Below are 6,666 nucleotides of genomic sequence, written 5' to 3'. Positions count from 1 at the left end.
CCGTCGGGAAACAACATTTTAAAATGATTGGATCAGTGACAGTGTAGGCTTGGACTGTCCGTCAAACCGTTGCTGCTTAAGTGCAAGTCTAAATACTTCCTTCATTCCTTTTTAGTTTGCATATAAGATTTGATCAAAGTCAAACTATGTAAAATTTGACTAACTTTATTAAAAAAAATCAACATCTACAATTCTAAAGTTATATGTTATGAAATTAATTTCATCATACATCTAATAATATTGATTTTATAGTCTGAGTGTTGATATCTTTTTCTATAAAGCTAGCAAACTTGAGTGGAGCATTTTGGAGGCCGGGCTATCAGGAGGCCTTTATCTGAGCCATGCATCGACACGCTGTGATGTGTGCAGCATGCATTTACAGTGCATTTACAATGCATGTATGCTGGCTATTAAGTGGGAATACACATGTGCCATGGTTGGTGTGCTAGATTTGTACACGGGCCTCAGATTACAGGTACGTGATGTGCAAACTGTTAGAAGAGAGAGAGAAAATTTGGTGGAATAGCTGTTGTATTGCTTGAGCCTCGTGGGCATATATATAGAAGTATAATGTTCTACTTAGAGTACAAGACAAGCCAGAACAAATCCTAGTCTATCTCATCTTTTCTAATAATCACGATACTTAACATTTCCTCGCAGTCACAACAATAGCGACGCAAACGGTGAGACTGTAAAAGAATCCGAAGGCAAGCTCTCGAGAGGGACTTGAAGCCGCCGCTATTTCAATTTAAACGCTGAGCTTCTACAGCTCTGACGTGCCATGGGCCGCCTGTTCCATTGACGCGTACATGGACACTTGAGGAGCCGGCTGCGTGCATGCATGCACACACGCACACGCACACGCACACACAGGATGAGTCCCTCTTGAACACCGACATTGCCAACTGCACGAAGTTCCGTCGAGAGGCTATGTACCGTCGGGAAACAACATTTTAAAATGATGCGATCAGTGATAGTGTAGGCTTGGACTGTCCGTCAAACCGTTGCTGCTTAAGTGCAAGTGTAAATACTTCCTCCATTCTTTTTAGTTTGCATATAAGATTTGATCAAAGTCAAACTATGTAAAGTTTGACTAACTTTATTAAAAAAAATATCAACATCTACAATTCTAAAGTTATATGTTAAGAAAATTAATTTCATCATACATCTAATAATATTGATTTTATAGTGTGAGTGTTGATATCTTTTTCTATAAAGCTAGCAAACTTGAGTGGAGCATTTTGAAGGCCGGGCTACCAGGAGGCCTTTATCTGAGCCATGCATCGACAGCTGTGATGTGTGCAGCATGCATTTACAGTGCATTTACAATGCATGTATGCTGGCTATTAAGTGGGAATACACATGTGCCATGGTTGGTGTGCTAGATTTGTACACGGGCCTAAGATTACAGGTACGTGATGTGCAAACTGTTAGAAGAGAGAGAGAATTTGGTGGAATAGCTGTTGTATTGCTTGAGCCTCGTGGGCATATATATAGAAGTATAATGATCTACTTGGAGTACAAGACAAGCCAGAACAAATCCTAGTCTATCTCATCTTTTCTAATAATCACGATACTCAACATCTCCTCGCAGTCATAACGATAGCGATGCAAACAATGAGACTGTAAAAGAATCCGAAGGCAAGCTCTCGAGAGGGACTTAAAGCCGCCGCTATTTCAATTTAAACGCTGCGCTTCTACAGCTCTGATGTGCCATGGGCCACCTGTTCCATTGACGCGTACATGAACACTTGAGGAGCCGGCTGCGTACGTGCATGCACACACGCACACGCACACGCACACACAGGATGAGTCCCTCTTGAACACCGATATTGCCAACTGCACGAAGTTCCGTCGAGAGGCTATATTCCGTTGGGAAACAACATTTTAAAATGATGCGATCAGTGACAGTGTAGGCTTGGACTGTCCGTCAAACCGTTGCTGCTTAAGTGCAAGTGTAAATACTTCCTCCATTCCTTTTTAGTTTGCATATAAGATTTGATCAAAGTCAAACTATGTAAAGTTTGACTAACTTTATTGAAAAAAAATATCAACATCTACAATTCTAAAGTTATATGTTATGAAAATTAATTTCATCATACATCTAATAATATTGATTTTATAGTGTGAGTGTTGATATCTTTTTCTATAAAGCTAGCAAACTTGAGTGGAGCATTTTGGAGGCCGGGCTACCAGGAGGCCTTTATCTGAGCCATGCATCGACACGCTGTGATGTGTGCAGCATGCATTTACAGTGCATTTACAATGCATGTGTGCTGGCTATTAAGTGGGAATACACATGTGCCATGGTTGGTGTGCTAGATTTGTACGTACATGGTTGGTGTCGCCAACTGCACGAAGTTCCGTCGAGAGGCTACGTACCGTCGGGAAACAACATTGAAAAATGACGCGATCAGTGACAGTGTAGGCTTGGACTGTCCGTCAAACCGTTGCTGCTTAAGTGCAAGTGTAAATATTTTGTAACACGGGCCTTTTGTTTGAACAAAACGCGCATTGTTTTTCCCTTTTACCGTCATCCGCGGGTTTTTGTTTTCTACACGACAAGCCATGTAATCTAGCGAAGGCGAAGGGAAACACCGTTGTTGACATCCACCTTCTTTTTCTAAACTATTATATGCTGAGTTTCTCCCCTAACAAAAATTTAAACTCTTTTCTCGTTTTTTAGGGAATTTAAACTCTTTTCTCTTTGTATACATGCCTCATTCATTTTTAATCCAAACTGATTTTGTTCCATGGAGATGGGGCTACCTCGTGTAGGTGCTTGAGATTGTTGATCGACGTAACGGTGGTGGTGATGCCGTGTAACGGCGGTGTAGTTGCAACAGGCACGGCCGCATGCTAGCTACATGTTCTCAGCTCTGAGGTCACCGTCTTCATTCGTTGCCTTCCACCATGAGTAAGTAGGCAAAGCTAAACAGTGGATGCGTCCGACCGTGAACCCTACGAGTCTCCCTCCTTCGTCAACTCCATCCGTCCTCCGTCGAGCTGAGCTGCGTGACGACGACGTGCCTGATGGCCACCGCCCGACGCCGCGTGAGCGACAAGAGGAGGCCGCCATGCCACCGCCACCACCACAAGCACGGCGACGCCGGCCGGGCTTCACGCTGCTTCTGTTTCATCGGCAGTTCAGTTGCATGCATAGCCCTATTTACGTCCCGCCGTGATCTTGGAAGACTTGACTCCGTTTTTCTTCTACAACTCTGACAAGGTGAGGTCTGCTTCGCTCGACGCGTGCATGGAGACTCGAGGGGCTACGTACGTACTCCATGCACACATGCACGACGACCAACCAACAAAAAGCGAGACATTCCAATGGTGCACATGGCTGTCCACACTTCGGAGATGACCCATGAGATGGCGGAAGCTCAATAACATTTTGTTTGACAAAGGCTCAAAAAGGAGTATCAATAGAATACAAATCCAAAGAATACAAATCCAAAGAATACACACCCGGCCTCTGCATAACTAGGATGCACACAGTCAACACAAACGTACGCACACAAAAACATAACTAGTAAGTAGGCACAGCTAACGAGTGGATGCGTCCGACGGTAAACCGTACGAGTCTCCCTCCTTTGTCAACTTCATCCATCCTCCGTCGAGCTGAGCTGCGTGACGATGACGTGCCTCATGGCCACCGCCCTACGCCGCGTGAGCGACCTGAGGCGGAGGCCGCCATGCCACCGCCACCACCACAAGCGCGGCGACGCCGGCCGGGCTTCACGCTGGTTGTGTCTCATCGGCAGTTCAGTTGAAAGACTTGACTCCATTGTGCTTCTGCAACTCTTACACTGGGTGGGGGTCCGCTTCGCTCGACGCGTGCATGGAGGCTCGATGGGCCACGTACGTACTCCATGCACACATGCACGACCAACCAATCAAAGGTGAGACATTCCAGTGATGCACATGGCTGTCCACACTTCCGAGATGACCCAGGAGATGGCGGAAGTTCAATCACATGGCTTGCTATCACTGTATTATCATACGGAGGCCAGTCCACCGGTGCTTCAACTGTGCCATGGTATCGTCGCATGCAAACGTCAGCCCCAGCCGTACCTTTAAAAAGATCATGATCAAAAGAAGCATCAACATTAAGTATCACAAATCCCACCGGGAGACGAGTCCAACCCCCTCTTTTCATAGAAGCCCTTGGACTCGAAGCAACAACATAATTAGCCGTAAGAGCTTGTATCCTCATTGAAATCTGTTTTGCATCTTGAATTCTCTCATTGTGCACTAATTTACGTCTTTCCCACCACAAATGCCAAGACGTAATGGCAATCATCTCCCGAATATTCTGAAACCCCATAATAGATAAATCTTGGTCAGGCAGGTGCAACAAAAAACCAAGGACCGCCTCTCCAGCACGATCAACTTCACAAGCTTGAGCAATGATCTCGTCTAAGCCAAGCCTTCTCCATACCTCTTTTGCCTCTGACACTGAAACAACATATGCTTTGTGTCTTCTAAACCAGAAGCACAAAAAGGGCATAAAGGAGAAACTTTCATGTGTCTATTAGCAAGCGTAACACGACATGGAAGAGTACCATGTAGCGTCCGCCAAATAAAAAAATTCACCTTCGCTGGACAAGATAAATTCCAAATCTTACACCAAATTGGATTAAAGTTTGGTCAACCCATTCCATTAGTATGACGAAGTTTCCTTTCATATTGATGATCCCACTCAACAAAATATTCAGATCGAACAGAAAAAAATCCCATTCTTAGTATGATTCCAGGCAACAAAATCTGACATATCAAACTGAGGCAGAGGGATAGCAAGGACCCGTTGTGAATCAACGGGCCACAAGGTCTGTCTGATGAGATCCTCATCCCACCTGTTGGAAGAGGGGTCAATAAAATCCGACACTTTTGACAATAAATGTTGCCCCTTTGGAGTAATGACTTTTCTGTTAGCACAGTTAGGGATCCAAGCATCTTCCCAAATATTAATTTTCTGACCATTTGCAACTCGCCAAATATAGCCATGTTTTAATGTATTAACCCCGCCATAATACTTTGCCATGTGCAGGATGATCCCTTTTTTAATTTTGCGTTCAATAAATCTTCATAAGGGAAATACTTAGCTCGCAAAATGGTGGCACACAAGGAATCAGGGTTCTCAAGAAGACGCCAAGCTTGTTTAGCCAGCATAGCCAAATTAAACAATGAATGTCACGAAAACCCATTCCGCCTTGGCTTTTCGGGACACATATTTTCCACCACGCCATCCAATGCATCCTTCTCTGGTTGTCGTCATCACCCCACCAAAAATGCGACATCTCGTCAGTTATTCCTTTACAATTTTTTAGGAATTTTATAGACCGACATAGCATAAGTTGGGATAGCTTGAACCACAGACTTGAGAAGAACTTCCTTGCCTCCAGTGGATAAGAGTTTTTCTTTCCATCCGCTAATTCTCATAACAATGCGATCAATCAGATATTGGAAACAATCAGTCTTATCTAACCCCACATGCGCAGGCAGGCCCAGGTACTTATCATTGAGAGCTTCGATCATGAAATTCAAAATTGAGCAAATTTGTTCTCTAATGTCCCCACTCGTATCTGGGCTAAAAAATATGCTAGATTTTTCAACACTCACCATTTGTCCAGATGCGACACAATATAAGTCCAACATTGATTTGAGTGTCTCCGCATTTTGTTGATTTGCTTTCATGAGAATCAATGAATCATCCGCAAAAAGGAGATTTGTGATAGTAGGGGCCTCTCTGCAAACCTTGACTCCTGAAATATTCCCAATCTCCTCCGCATGCGCCAAGAGAGCAGTTCGGCCCTCCGTGCATAATAAGAAAAGGTAGGGAGATAATGGACCACCTTGTCTTAAGCCTCTTGTAGGCTTGAAACTTTTAGTTTCTTCATCATTAATCCGTACCCTATACTCAACAGTAGAGGCACATTTCATAATAAGATTACTCATCTCTCCTGGAAACCGAGTTTCAACATAATTCCCTTCAAAAAAGGCCATTCGACTCGATCAAAAGCTTTGTGCATGTCAAGCTTGATAGCGCATAAACCCTCTTTTCCCATCCTCTTATTTTTAATAGTATGAAAGCTCTCATAAGCCACTAAAACATTGTCTGTAATCGTTCTATCAGGCACAAAAGCACTTTGGGTCGGGCTGATAATATCAGGCAGTAAAACCTTCAAACGTGCCGACAACATTTTGGAGATAATTTTGTATACCACATTGCAAAGACTGATAGGTCTAAACTGGGTTACCTTCTCTGGTGAGTTGACCTTTGGAATCAACACAATTGCAGTATCATTCCAACCCGGTGGAATTGTGCAAGTATTCACTGCTTGCAAGACCTCATCCACCAAATCATCCCCTAGCATGGGCCAAAATCTTTTATAAAAAATAGCATGAAGACCCACTAGTTTAAAAGGGGGCAATGGTCCAGGCCAGGTCAGCCCATTAGTCCCGGTTCAATCCAGAACCGGTACTAATGGGGGCATTAGTCCTGGTTCGTGAGCCCAGGGGGCCGGCCGGGCCACGTGGCCCATTTGTCTCGGTTCGTCTGGACCTTTTAGTCCCGGTTGGTGGCACCAACCGGTACTAAAGTTCTAATGGGGTTTGAGGCATTAGTACCGGTTCATGGCACGAACCGGTACTAAAGGTCCC

Source organism: Triticum dicoccoides, chromosome 1B, assembly GCF_002162155.2.
Source record: "Triticum dicoccoides isolate Atlit2015 ecotype Zavitan chromosome 1B, WEW_v2.0, whole genome shotgun sequence".
Lineage (NCBI taxonomy): Eukaryota > Viridiplantae > Streptophyta > Magnoliopsida > Poales > Poaceae > Triticum > Triticum dicoccoides.
This window is presented reverse-complemented; position numbering follows the sequence as displayed.